The sequence below is a fragment of the Melanerpes formicivorus genome, unplaced genomic scaffold, assembly GCF_026170545.1.
Source record: "Melanerpes formicivorus ecotype bairdi unplaced genomic scaffold, bMelFor1.0.p_v2 SCAF_10, whole genome shotgun sequence".
Lineage (NCBI taxonomy): Eukaryota > Metazoa > Chordata > Aves > Piciformes > Picidae > Melanerpes > Melanerpes formicivorus.
Window position 1 is genome coordinate 22,639,942 of NW_027142362.1, and position 13,708 is coordinate 22,653,649.

Consider the following 13,708-nt stretch of genomic DNA (forward strand, 5'->3'; position numbering starts at 1 on the left):
TGCAAGTCAGGGAGTGAAATTTGTAGCTTGAGACATTCAGTAGTGTTGGACTGACAAATTAATACATAGACACGTTTTTACTGGGAAGCATTTAAGCTTATATATGTAGTGAGTATGATATAACCTCATAAATGCCAGAAGGAAAAAACTGCATTTCTTAATTTGGTGTTGTTTTATTTTCTTTCCATGAATATATGCTGCTAATATTTCATCTTCAGCGTGTCCCAGATCAGGCACTGACATCATAACTTTGCCCTGTCACATCACCCATCTTCTAAAATGTTTTTTCTTAACTTCCTAGCACTGATTTGTTCATGTTTAGGTGAATGCACTCTAGCTGCAGAGGAGAATTTGAAAGTACACTACCCGGCTTGGATGGGAGCACACTGCACTGGGTTAGGAACTGGCTGGAGGGCCGAGCCCAGAGCGTAGTGGTGAATGGTGCCACATCCAGCTGGGAGCCAGGCACTAGTGGTGTGCCCCCAGGGATCAGTGCTGGGCCCTGTGCTCTTGAACATGTCTATTGATGATCTGGATGAGGGCATTGAGTCGATCATCAGTAAATTTGCTGATGACACCAAGCTTGGGGCAGGAGTTGATCTGCTGGAGGGTAGAGAGGCTCTGCAGAGGGACCTCGACAGGCTGGACAGATGGGCAGAGGCCAAGGGCAGGAGATTGAACACATCCAAGTGCCAGGTTCTGCACATCAGCCACAACAACCCCATGCAGAGCTACAGGCTGGGGTCAGAGTGGCTGGAGAGCAGCCAGGCAGAGAGGGACCTGGGGGTACTGGTTGATGGTAGGCTGAACATGAGCCTGCAGTGTGCCCAGGCAGCCAGGAGGGCCAATGGCATCCTGGCCTGCATCAGGAGCAGTGTAGCCAGTAGGAGCAGGGAGGTCATTGTGCCCCTGTACTCTGCACTGGTTAGGCCACACCTTGAGTCCTGTGTCTAGTTCTGGGCCCCTCAGTTTAGGAAGGAGGTTGACTTGCAGGAACGAGTCCAGAGAAGGGCAACAAAGTTGGTGAGGGGCTTGGAACACAGCCCTATGAGGAGAGGCTGAGGGAGCTGGAGCTGCTTAGCCTGGAGAAGAGGAGACTCAGGGGAGACCTTATTGCTGTCTACAACTACCTGAAGGGAGGTTGTAGACAGGCAGAGGTTGGTCTCTTCTGCCAGGCAGCCAGCACCAGAACAAGAGGACACAGTCTCAGGCTGCACCAGGGGAGGTTCAGGTTGGATGTTAGGAAGAAGTTCTATACAGAGAGAGTGATTGCCCATTGGAATGGGCTGCCTGGGGAGGTGGTGGAGTCACCATCATTGGAGGTGTTCAGGAGGAGACTTGATGGGGTGCTTGGTGCCATGGATTAGTTGTTTAGGTGGGTTGGATTGGTTGATGGGTTGGACACGATGATCTTGAAGGTCTCTTCCAACCTGATTTGGTTTATTCTAAAGTTTATTCTATTAATTTCTCTGTGCCCTGTTTCAAAGGAATATGCAGTACAAAACCCCAGTAAAAACTGTTTACAGGAAGATAATAGAATCATAGTATCATAGTATCAGTCAGGGTTGGAAGGAACCACAAGGATCATCTAGTTCCAGCCCCCCTGCCATGGGCAGGGACACCCCACACTAGATCAGGCTGCCCAGAGCCTCATCCAGCCTGGCCTTAAGCACCCCCAGGGATGGGGCCTCGACCACCTCCCTGGACAACCCATTCCAGGGTTTCACCACTCTCATGGGGAAGAACCTCCTCCTCACATCTAGCCTGAATCTCCCCACCTCCACCTTCATTCCATTCCCCCTAGTCCTATCACTGCCTGAGATCCTGAGAAGCATTATTCTATTGAATATCAGTAATTACTATTGTGAAGAATTTATACTTCCCCCTTCTTTCTTCACGTTTCTTCTGTTTCATAACTTCAAGTGACTTCTTTTTTCCCCTCCTTGCAGTCCTGAGATGTTATCAAACAGCCCCATCAGGTGAACACTCCCTGTATTATAACATGCTGTTTAAAAGCCTTAAGTGGAAGGTAAATATTAATGTAGTAAAAGAACTTTTAAGACCAAATGCCATACACAGGTAGCTTTGAAAAAAGCGGCGTGATGCTGTGGTTGACTGCCTGTAAGAGAAACTGATGTGAGTTAAGGAGGATTTTATGAGAAGGAAATGGCAATTAAGGAGGTAGCATGTTCCTGAAATGTTGCCATCTCAGAATGATCTGCAGCAAAATGGCCTTCTGTGTCCTGGTTTTTGCAGGAATATGAGTGGCAGGGGCTCTGAGGCACGTGTTTGGTGTAAGCATTTCATCCTATATTATATAGTAATTCTGTCCCTTGATTTTGGTGGAAAGGAAACTTTGGTTCTGTAGATAAGGAAGGGCAGGTGCAATAGTTGAGATACAGAACATCCCTGTCCATGACCCATGGAATCAGGAGCATATGATTAACCTAAATTGAGAAAGAAAGGAGATGGAGCACCTAAAGCTCCTGAGCTCCTGTTCTATGCCTGCTTAACTAAGCCTGTGGAAGAAAACAGGGCCTTCCTCCTTTCCCACAGAGTGGCCCAGACAGTTACTATAGCATTTAGATGATTTCATTTGAGGACTTCTGTTTACAGCATTCATTCTTCTGTTCTGATCTGGGATCAGATGCAAGTAGAGATATACTGCAGAACTTTGCTCTGTAGGCAACTCTCACTTGTTTGTGCATCATGAAAAGCACTTCTAGAGTGGTAAGGTGTATGTTCAGAGCAGGAGACACCAAGGAACCTGAGCAACTTGTATTGTATTAGGGTTGAGTTGGTTGGTTCTTAGCCCTGTGCTGCAGTTCTGGCTGGAACTAGACCTAGCTGTTGCATGATAATAGTAATAATTTTCTCTGCACTCTTACCAATGACTGTGTTGCCCTTTGTAACTAATGCCTGGTGACAATATGGATCAGCCATATGGCCAAGTACAGAACTTGAGTGTTTAGTCCTGGGATGAACCTATATTCTCCCCTCTTCTGATTCTCTCTTGCATTGTCCAAGTGATTATTTGATGTTTAATGTGAATTCTGTCTCTGGGCACAGTTAACATTCAGAGAGGGCTGGTATTTTATTCTGTGCACCACCAGGCCAGATCTACAAATTGTTTAAAATAGCTAGTGTAAAAAACCTTCAGCATCTGCCACACAAATAAGTTCCAAACCTTTTCAATCTAATGTTCAGCAGAGCAAGGTTCCTCATGTTTTGTCTCTAATAGCTTGGGCTTTTCAGCATGGATAACTCTTTGGCTGAAAAGTTACTTCACATTTTGAGAGCAGTTACTGACTGATAGATCCTAATGGTTTCTGCAATGCTGTGTCTTGATTTGGTCTGGAAATTGGAGTACATATCAAATTCCATTTGTTTGTCCTTTGGGATAAGATTAATGAGCCTTGTAAATTATTAAGGACTATGCTCTCATCTTGCAGATCTGATTTCTCTGCATAGGCACTGTATGCTAAAAGCTGCTCGTTAGTAGGTGACTGATAGCTGCACGTATGTATTATTGATGACTTGGGGAATTTCCCTGAATGAAAAAGGGTGGTAGGTTGATAGGAATACTTTGCAGGGGAAGGTGATGTTAAGGGATTTGCTATTTTCTACATGTGTGACTGAAGATGTGTTCATTTGGACTTATGCCATGGGATACCCAGCATGAAAAGTTATCAGTGAGGAGTGGAGTAAATCTTGTCTTGCATCTGTCCTTGTAGACCTCTGAGATTTTTTATTAGAACTGTGATCTAATCTGGAACCTAATTCTGTAAAAACAGTAGCTTGGTTTAGTGTATCTTCATCAATAGATTCTAATTCTATTGCTGTTTTACCACACCAGAATGGGGTGTTAAAGAAAGCCCGAGCACTGAAGCAGAAGAGAGTCTTAGATTTCAGCATGGCTCCTGTAGTATGAGATGTTACCAAACCCAGTTTCAGAGCATTATTGCCCGCCATAAGGCAGAGGAAGCAGGCATTGATCTGACTGAACTCACAATCCTTGAAGTTTGAACCTGCTCTTAAAGATCTATTGAGACAAAATGTCATTATTATGTATCCCATTAAAAGAATGTCTTATTGGTACGTGTAGGGTAACTGTTCTGATAATGTACAGATTTCAAATGGTTAATGGAAATAAATCCACACCTTCAACTGAAACCAAAGCCTCAGAATGCCAATTTCCTTTAAGACACAGCCCATTCAGGATGATCACTGACTCTTGGTGGTATATCTCCACTTAAGCCCCTCTCAATCTGCATTGCCACAGCTGTATTGTGTGATGTGTCCTGTATCACTGCCAACCCACTACCCCGTGCCCACTTGCTGGTCCTCGTGGTGGCACCTGCATGGTTTTCAGCACTTAACCAGATCAATGATCTGGCTCACCCTGGGATCATGCAAGCACCTGTGTATGTGCGCAGCAAGAAGGGTAGGACCATGGCAGCCCACAAGGAGATTGATTTAAGATGTTGTAGATAGACACCCTTTTGAAGCATCACTTGTTTGGAATATATTATCTTCAAGTTTCTGCTGAGCCTAGAAGTTTCTAGTTGAAGTGGATTTCAGATTAAGCAGAGAATTTGCAAAACAATAGGAGAGAGAAAAATAGTAGTGTGAGTCATAAGCATGGGATCTTCCACCACTGTATGGTTAGAACTGCTGAAATCCTGTGGATTAGTTGACAGTAACTGCAGTTTCCAGCATGTAATCAGCTACTGTGCCCATTGTACTTTCAGTTTGTTGGAATAAAAGAACCAGTTTAGTCATCAAAACTTAGTATAAAACTCTGCTACTTTTTGAACACCATCTCTTAGATGGTGTGCTAAATTCTATGCTGATGATTGTTGTTATGTGTATTTTGTTGGTTTGTGTTTTTGTGTTTGCCTCTCATAACATCTGTGCCATGCTAGGCAGGCACATCACAAGAAGTGTCTGCTGCTTAGGAAATTCCCAATGAGCAATACAAGGAAAGGGAGGAGGGTGCAATGCATTTGTATTGAATACCAGGAAAAAAGTGGAGTAGTGGTAATAGAGCACTGGCTGAAGTACAGGACTTTCAGCCCAGCTGTGCCAGCTAGAGGGACCTGCCAGGTTTAGCGATGAGGATGGTAAATGGTCTGTTCAGAGGTCACTGGAATGAGAGATGCTTTAGCTGAGAGTAATAATCATCATAAAAAAAAAATAAATTGTAACTCTGCCACAGCTGCAGGTAGAATAAAATCAGTCTGGAGAACCAAACTGCTTTTGTCTGACTGTTGAAGTACATCCTGACCTTTTTATTTCTGTTTGAAACCTGAGCTTTTTTAGTTACCAGAGGACAACCAATACTCATAGTAAAAGGGAGTTTAAATCTCTATTTTTGCTATTGCTTATGTAGACCACTTTGGCACTTAGTGACAGAATCACAGGAGAGCAAACACTGCTTTGAAGCAGCAAAGTAGCAGTAAGGAGCTAATAGATGTGGTTTTCCTTGTTGACCTTGTTCATCTTTGAGAAGCTCAGAAGACTTCCATGAAGTTTCTATAAGTTTTTGGTGTTATCCATTCTTGCAGCAACTTTAATGTTGAACTTCAGATGAGACTGTAAAGGATTTCTGCCTAGATTTATTGCTAGATCATTTCCTAAGCCTCCAGTAATTCATATCTGTTACCAGTCAGCATGCAAAGCTCTGTGGCAGTTGGCTACATAGACTTTCTCAAAAGCAGGGATCTAGCTTTCTGAGCCAACTTGACCTTATAGAATAGAATAAACCAGGTTGGAAGAGACCTTCAAGATTATTGCGTCCAACCTATCATCCAACACCACCTAATCAACTAAACTAAGCACCCTATCAAGCCTCCTCCTGAACACCTCCAATGACAGTGACCCCACCACCTCCCCAGGCAGCCCACTCCAACAGGCAATCACCCTCCCTGTGCAGAACTTCCCCCTAACCCCCAGCCTAAATCCCCCTGGCACAGCCCGAGACCGTGTCCTCCCGCTCTGGCGCTGGCTGCCTGGGAGAAGAGACCAACCTCCGCCTGCCTACAACCTCCCCGAAGGCAGCCGCAGAGAGCAATAAGGTCACCCCTGAGTCTCCTCGTCTCCAGGCCAAGCAACCCCAGCTCCCTCAGCCTCCTCTCACAGGGCCTGTGCTCCAATTATGAACTGGCTTTTGAGGATTGGGCAGGATTTTTTGACTGCTTGGCTTCTAGGCAGCTAGCTGTCATATCATCCTGCCAGGCAACCTGGAAAAAAATCTCTTGGTGGGACTTGACACCCACTGGTGTGTAACAGCATCAGATGACAATTGTTACTCCTGCCAGGACGTTGCTTAGCCTTTCTGTAACTCATCAAGCAGGCAGCTTGGTGTCCTTGAGAACATACTTGCAGACACCAAAGTGTATTGTCTTCAGAAACAAAATGCTGAATTCCACACCCATCCCCCTTCACTTCCAAAGCCATCTTTTATCCAAAACAAAGGCTTTTGCATGAACTCCAGTGTCTAACCCAACTGATAGAAATTTTACTGCATTTTCTGAGTAATGCTGTTCAGCAATGGCACTGATCACCAAAGAGATCTTTGTATGTTTGAGAGAGTGATGCAGCCAAGCAATGGCATTTCATCAAATCTAGACATGATTTATCTTTACTGAGTGGTAAGTCATTCATTTGGGCAACTTTACATGGCACCATTCTGAAGACTTTGATATTACATACCTGAAAGGACATTGTAGAGAGGTCAGTGCTGGTCTCTTCTCACGGGTAATTAGTGATAGAACAAGAGGGAATGGCCTCACAGAAAGAACGGTCAAGACGTTACAGTGCTACAGGCTAGGGTCAGAGTGGCTGAGAGCAGCCAGGCAGAGAGGGACCTGGGGGTGCTGGTTGATGGTAGGCTGAACATGAGCCTGCAGTGTGCCCAGGCAGCCAGGAGGGCCAATGGCATCCTGGCCTGCATCAGGAACAGTGTGGCCAGCAGGAGCAGGGAGGTCATTCTGCCCCTGTACGCTGCACTAGTTAGGCCACACCTCAAGTCCTGTGTCCAGTTCTGGGCCCCTCAGTTTAGGAAGGAGGTTGACTTGCTGGAATGAGTCCAGAGAAGGGCAACCAAGTTGGTGAGGGGCTTGGAACACAGCCCTGTGAGGAGAGGCTGAGGGAGCTGGGGCTGCTTAGCCTGGAGAAGAGGAGACTCAGGGGTGACCTTACTGCTGTCTACAACTACCTGAAGGGGGGTTGTAGACAGGCAGAGGTTGGTCTCTTCTCCCAGGCAGCCAGCACCAGAACAAGAGGACACAGTCTCAGGCTGCACCAGGGGAGGTTCAGGCTGGAGGTCAGGAGGAAGTTTTACACAGAGAGAGTGATTGCCCATTGGAATGGGCTGCCCGGGGAGGTGGTGGAATTGCCGTCACTGGAGGTGTTCAGGAGGAGACTTGATGGGCTGCTTGGTTGCATGGGTTAGTTGGTTGGGTGGTGTTGGATGATAGGTTGGATGTGATGATCTTGAAAGTCTCTTCCAACCTGGTTTATTCTGTTCTATTAGAGCAGGCTGCCCAGGGAGGTGGTTGAGTCACCATCCCTGGATGTGTTTAAATGTCATTTAGATATGGTGCTTGGGGATATGGTTTAGGGGATGAACTTTGCAGAATAGGGTTAACAGTTGGAGTTGATGACCCAGGGTTCTTGAAATAGTCTATCTGCATTGGCATAGTAAAATGCATTACAATATTCCATGGCACTTAGACTTTTTTCAACTTGGAGTGCTTCAAAGCTATCATCTTAATATTTAACAGTTTAAACACTTCTACTTTGAATCTACTCTCTACATGTCACTGTGACATCTTTCCCTCATTTTCAGTTGCTCATCCCCATCTCTGAATTTCCCTTAGCGTATCTTGTGAGAAGAACAGGAAGCAAATGAAAGCTAGGGTTGAATCTGTGTGCCCACTGCAGCCTGGTAAAGCCCAACTTCCCATCTTTTCCTGATCTTTTGTTTCCGCTTCTGCGCTGCCTCCTGTGTTGTGCCAGCACATGTGTGAGTGCAAGTCGAGTGGTGAACCAAATCAGGAAGTGATTCAACTGGAGAAGAAAACCCTGCCAGAACAGACCAACTGCCAGCATAAAGCAATGTTGTCTTGGGTGGTTAGGCTGGCATGGGAACAAACAGCTGGGGGGGACAAAAGGTGGGAGTTGTTTAACTTTGTTCTGCTGCTGGGGGTTGGGGGGGAAAGACAATGGAGCCCCAGCCTAAAATTTAAGGGTTTGCCTAAAAGTAAGTGAGATGTAAATTTAGGGGAGGGAACAACAAACCCTAAGCAGGTTTAATTAAAAGTGATTGCCACTTACTAGTGCATCTTCTTGTTTGTTTAAAATCCTTGTGTTGATTTAGCTCAGGTCAGTTCCTTACTACCAAGTTAAATGAAATCAATGAAGTGTTCCTGGGTAAATAAAGCGTACCCAGGGAGTGATGCTGATGAGGCTTAGGCAAACTACTTGGTTACTGAAGTTTCCTTGGCTGCAGCAAGGTGTTTCATTGCAGTTTCTGTAGGGCAGTAGGTTGGAAAGTTGCAGCCTTTGTAGGAACACTGTAGAAGCTGATACTTAAAGTGCTGGAGCATCAGGTGCTGACTGAACTTTGTGCATCCCGTCCATATAGGGTCAGCCAGCTCAGCCATGCTAGCTGTCATGAATGTTCCTAGTTAGAAGCACATTGCCCATTGACTCAGCTTTGGGCCTATGGGGATAAATCAGGAGGATTCCTTATGTATCAAGTATTCCCTGTTGGGTTTTCCACTGAATTTTCATTTTTCTCTTGTGCTAGAGACAAACTTGTAACTTGCTTGCAGCTACTAGTGATAAAGAGCAATTCAAAAAGTATTCTCAAAGCAAAATTATTTGTGAGGCCATAATCCCATCTAGCAGCTCCCTGCTGCTAAGGAAGCTTCTGAGCACTCTGCCTTTCCCCTTCCTCCCCACCCACATTGGTGCCACCACCTCAGATCTTTGTCAGCTGATTTAACTCACTAACTCTGCAGATCATGAACCTGGCAAAAGCAGATAGCCTTTTGCTGTGTTAGTGACTTATAGGCACAGAAGAGGAAGCAGAGGCAGGGACAGGAGTGAACCCTCAGCCTTTCACTTCTAATGGCAGCAGTGTTATGCAACCACTCCTAATAGTAAAAGGAATGCAAATAAAGAGTATTGCTTATGCCATGAACTCTGGGTTTGTGTAAGGTATCTAACTATAGGTCTTTTGTTGCAAAGCCTGTCGTCTTCACTGTCTCACCTATAACACTGGAACAAAGCTAAGTTGCTATTAGGAGTCCTGAAGTTACTGTAATTAAGTTATTTTTATATGATAATTAATGGTAAGAATTAGGAAAACATTACTAGAGAGTAGATGACATTAAACTCTGGGGTCCTCAATGCAAAAAGGACATGGACCTGACAGAAAGGATTCAGAGGAGGGCCACAAAAATGATCAGCAGGCTGAAGCACTTCTGCTACAAAGACAGGTTGAGAGAGTTGGGGTAGTTCAGCCTGGAGAAGAGAAGGCTCTGGGGAGATCTTACGGTGGCCTTCAAGTACCTGAAAGGGTAGGCAAGAAAGTGAGGGAGGGACTTTTTACAAGGGCTGATAGCTACAGGAGAAGGGGAAGAAGTGATTGTTGCTGAGTAGTTCTTTTACTTTCCTTCTGTGTGTCAGGCAATTCCATTCTGGTCCTACTGGTTGATGGTAGGCTGAACATGAGCCTGCAGTGTGCCCAGGCGGCCCGGAGGGCCAATGGCATCCTGGCCTGCATCAGGAACAGTGTGGCCAGCAGGAGCAGGGAGGTCATTCTGCCCCTGTACACTGCACTGGTTAGGCCACACCTCGAGTCCTGTGTCCAGTTCTGGGCCCCTCAGCTCAGGAAGGAGGTTGACTTGCTGGAATGAGTCCAGAGAAGGGCAACAAAGTTGGTGAGGGGCTTGGAACACAGCCCTGTGAGGAGAGGCTGAGGGAGCTGGGGCTGCTTAGCCTGGAGGAGACTCAGGGGTGACCTTATTACTCTCTACAACTACCTGAAAGGGGGGTGTAGACAGGCAGAGGTTGGTCTCTTCTCCCAGGCAGCCAGCACCAGAACAAGAGGACGCAGTCTGAGGCTGCACCAGGGGAGGTTTAGGTTGGATGTTAGGAAGAAGTTCTATACAGAGAGAGTGATTGCCCATTGGAATGGGCTGCCTGGGGAAGTGGTGGAGTCACCCTCACTGGAGGTGTTCAGGAGGAGACTTGATGGGGTGCTTGGTGCCATGGTTTAGTTGATTAGGAGGGTTGGATTGGTTGAAGGGTTGGACACAATGATCTTGAAGGTCTCTTCCAACCTGGTCTATTCTATTTCTATTCACTGGTCAGCAGGCTGCTGTAGTGTAAGGTCTGCTCACAGGTACTGTCATCTGCTGCAAGGTGAGAGCAAGCTGAGGTCTGTGCTGCAGGCTGGCCTCTGGAAGGGCAGGTTAACAGCATGCCCTTCCATCCAGCTGTCAGAGGCTGCTTGGTGCACAGCTTTGTCAAGACATTCCTGGCTTTAGGGACCTGTTCCCAAACTGCTGCATGGTAGATGAAGCTTTGGCCATGTGGCAAAACCAGATCAAGAAACTGGTTCATGTTTAAAATCAGTGTAAAATAAGGGAGAGAATACTCATGGCATGGCTTTCTCCATCATTCCACATTTTCTGCTGGTCTGTGCTGCAGGAGTGGTCTCTGTGTACCTGCCCCTCCGTGCTTACAGCCAGTTTATTACTGCACAGATCTTAGCTGCTACTTTGATTTCAGATCATCAGAGCAGAGTTCTTGTTCCTGTCTTCCTCCCTTCTGTTTTCCTTTGTTGGTCTGGGCCTAAGTACCCAGTGCATAGCCAAACTGAAGCAGAGTTATGTGCCCGCACATAGCTCAGAGATGAAAGAGGAAAAACTGCTTTCCTTTTGGCTTGCAAACCAACAGAGGAGGGGATTTTTGCTAAAAGGAGGAAGGACCCTAACACAGGTACTTGATGCTCCCTGCAATCAATTTTCACTGTGAAGCAGGAACTTGTAGTAAAATGTAATTTCTGGAACTCCCAAGTAAGTGTCTGTGGTGAGCAGTGAAACAGAGACAGCCAACCCTGCTCCCAAGGTGGGATTTTTCTGGGAAGCATATTGTGATAGTGTTTGGCTACCATGGCTTCTGCTTTTCTTCTCTAACACATAGGTGTAAGCCATATTAAACTTTAATTACTTGCAAGCTATGTTACAATCAACAATTTTCCACTGGTTTTGTTTGTTCTGTTGGTTTCCTACAAGAGAGGTTCTCAAGACCGCAGTCAGCAGAAACACATTAAACAGCTTCTTCTAAAATGCTAATTTGGAGTACCTGCAGTAGTCTGTGTGAAACTAGTCAGTCTGCCTGAAACCAAGTGGCCTCTTAGATCATATTAAGAGTGTAGGAAACAATCCTATCCAGGTCAAGTTCCCCCTCAGCCCTCTGGCATGGAGGCAAATGCTGACAAGTGTGATGCTTTGATTCCGAGTGATATTTTGTAGAGGAAAAAGAACTTAGTTCAATAGGCATACACAGACTTTTAACTCCTAAGTACTGTCTTCCTCAAAGATAGGAGAATAATCAGCTTGCTTCCTTTACATGAGGAAAAATCATCTCCAAATTTCTTCAATCACAAAGGGAAGGAGGATTTTTGGCTATCCTACATATATTTCTAAATACATCTAATTCAGTAGTTATTTTCACAATGGTACTTGTTTTCCTGTCTGTAGGAATTGTGTAGTGCCCAAAATTCTGTGGGCAGTGACTGGCTGGAAAGCAGCCCTGAGGAGAGAGACTTGGGGGTGCTGGTGGACGAGAAGCTCACCAGGAGCTCTCAGTGTGCGCTTGCAGCCCACAAAGCCAATCAGATCCTGGACTGCATCAGGAGAAGTGTGGCCAGCAGGGCAAGGGAGGTGATCCTCCCCCTCTACTCAGCTCTGGGGAGACCCCACCTGGAGTACTGCCTCCGGTTCTGGAGCCCCTATTACAAGAGGGATGTGGAGGTGCTGGAAGGTGTCCAGAGAAGGGCCACAAGGATGATCAGAGGGCTGGAGCTGCTCTGCTGTGAGGACAGACTGAAGGAGTTGGGGCTGTTCAGTCTGGAGAAGAGAAGGCTCCCAGGTGACCTCATTGTGGCCTTCCAGTATCTGAAGGGGGCTACAGGAAGGCTGGGGAGGGACTGCTCAGGATCTCAGGTAGTGATAGGACTAGGGGGAATGGAATGAAGCTGGAGGTGGGGAGATTCAGGCTGGAGGGGAGGAGGAAGTTCTTCCCCATGAGAGTGATGAAACCCTGGAATAGGTTGTCCAGGGAGGTGGTTGAGGCCCCATCCCTGGAGGTGTTTAAGCCCAGGCTGGCTGAGGCTCTGGCCAGGCTGATCTAGTGTGGGGTGTCCCTGCCCATGGCAGGGGGGTTGGAACTAGATGATCCTTGTGGTCCCTTCCAACCCTGACTGATACTATGATACTATGAGGAGAAAATTCTGCATTTCACAGCCTGCCCAAACCATCTCCCCTTTTTCTGTTGACGTTGCACTGGAACAAGTTTATCTTATACTACCCTAAAAGTAAGACAGCGAAAAGGAAACAAAGGCTTTCCAGGGCCACTGTATTACACCCCAACTTTCCTACTTAGGAATTCACTTTTTCATTGGATTTTGAAGGCTGTAAAAGTTTTGCTGGCTTCATAAAAATCCCTGTAATTAGGTGGAGTTGTGAGGGTTTGAAAAATAAAATTAAAAACACAGACATTTTTTGCCTTTTCAGCAGATTATATGAAGTGTGGATAAAATCCAATATTCACGAAACACATTTTAGTGGGAACTCAGGAAGGGGGAATTTGTCCTAGGAAGATGCAGGAAGGAAGCCCTAGGCTTTCCACATAGGGCTGCACTTGAAACCGTGCACATAAATGGGAGAAATGCCACTGATAGTTGTACATTTTTGATATATCAGTACTTCCCAGCATATGATTTTATGAAGGCAACACTGCCATGAACAGCTACAGCCCCCGAGCAGCCTCTGGAGATGTAACCAATGTGTTATGCTGGTGCTGCCCAGTATCTGTGGTGGGGAATTCTTCACACCTTTCTACTGCCCACTCAGCATAAATGCATCAAAGCCTGAGTTTCTGCTCTGCCACTACTTCCCTTCTATAACCTCCTGCCTTTTTTTCTCTCCAACTTCATCTGTAGGTAATTTTTCTGTCAAGTGAACTAACTAAAATCCCTGCTCCTTGTTTTTTGTGTTTGTTTTTCCCCTTTTAAACCTAGGGGAATTTCAAATAGTCCAGCACTAACCACCAGGAGTTAATTTTAACCATTAAATAATTACCAACAGTACTGTGCTGCTGCAGCTTAACAGCTCTCATTGGTTCCATGCAGACTTCCTTCACTTAACCTTTTTTCAGATACCTACATTAGCTTGCTGGGTGCTGAGAAGTGTGGCTGAAAGAATAATCCCCCTAATTTCCTTTTAGGCTAAGACTTGTTTAGTATCATAGTATCAGTCAGGGTTGGAAGGGACCACAAGGATCAGCTAGTTCCAACCCCCCTGCCATGGGCAGGGACACCCCACACTACATCAGCCTGGCCAGAGCCTCAGCCAGCCTGGGCTCAAACACCTCCAGGGACGGCTCCCCAACCACCTCCCTGGACAAC

The 13,708-nt window shown here is 46.1% G+C and overlaps 1 protein-coding gene across 6 annotated transcripts in view; it reads left to right on the forward strand.

Annotated features, from left to right (window-relative positions):
• The window catches only part of PEAK1 (pseudopodium enriched atypical kinase 1), a 157,046-nt gene that overhangs the window by 36,708 nt on the left and 106,630 nt on the right, over positions 1 to 13,708 (forward strand). The gene's annotated exons all lie outside the window — the stretch shown is intronic.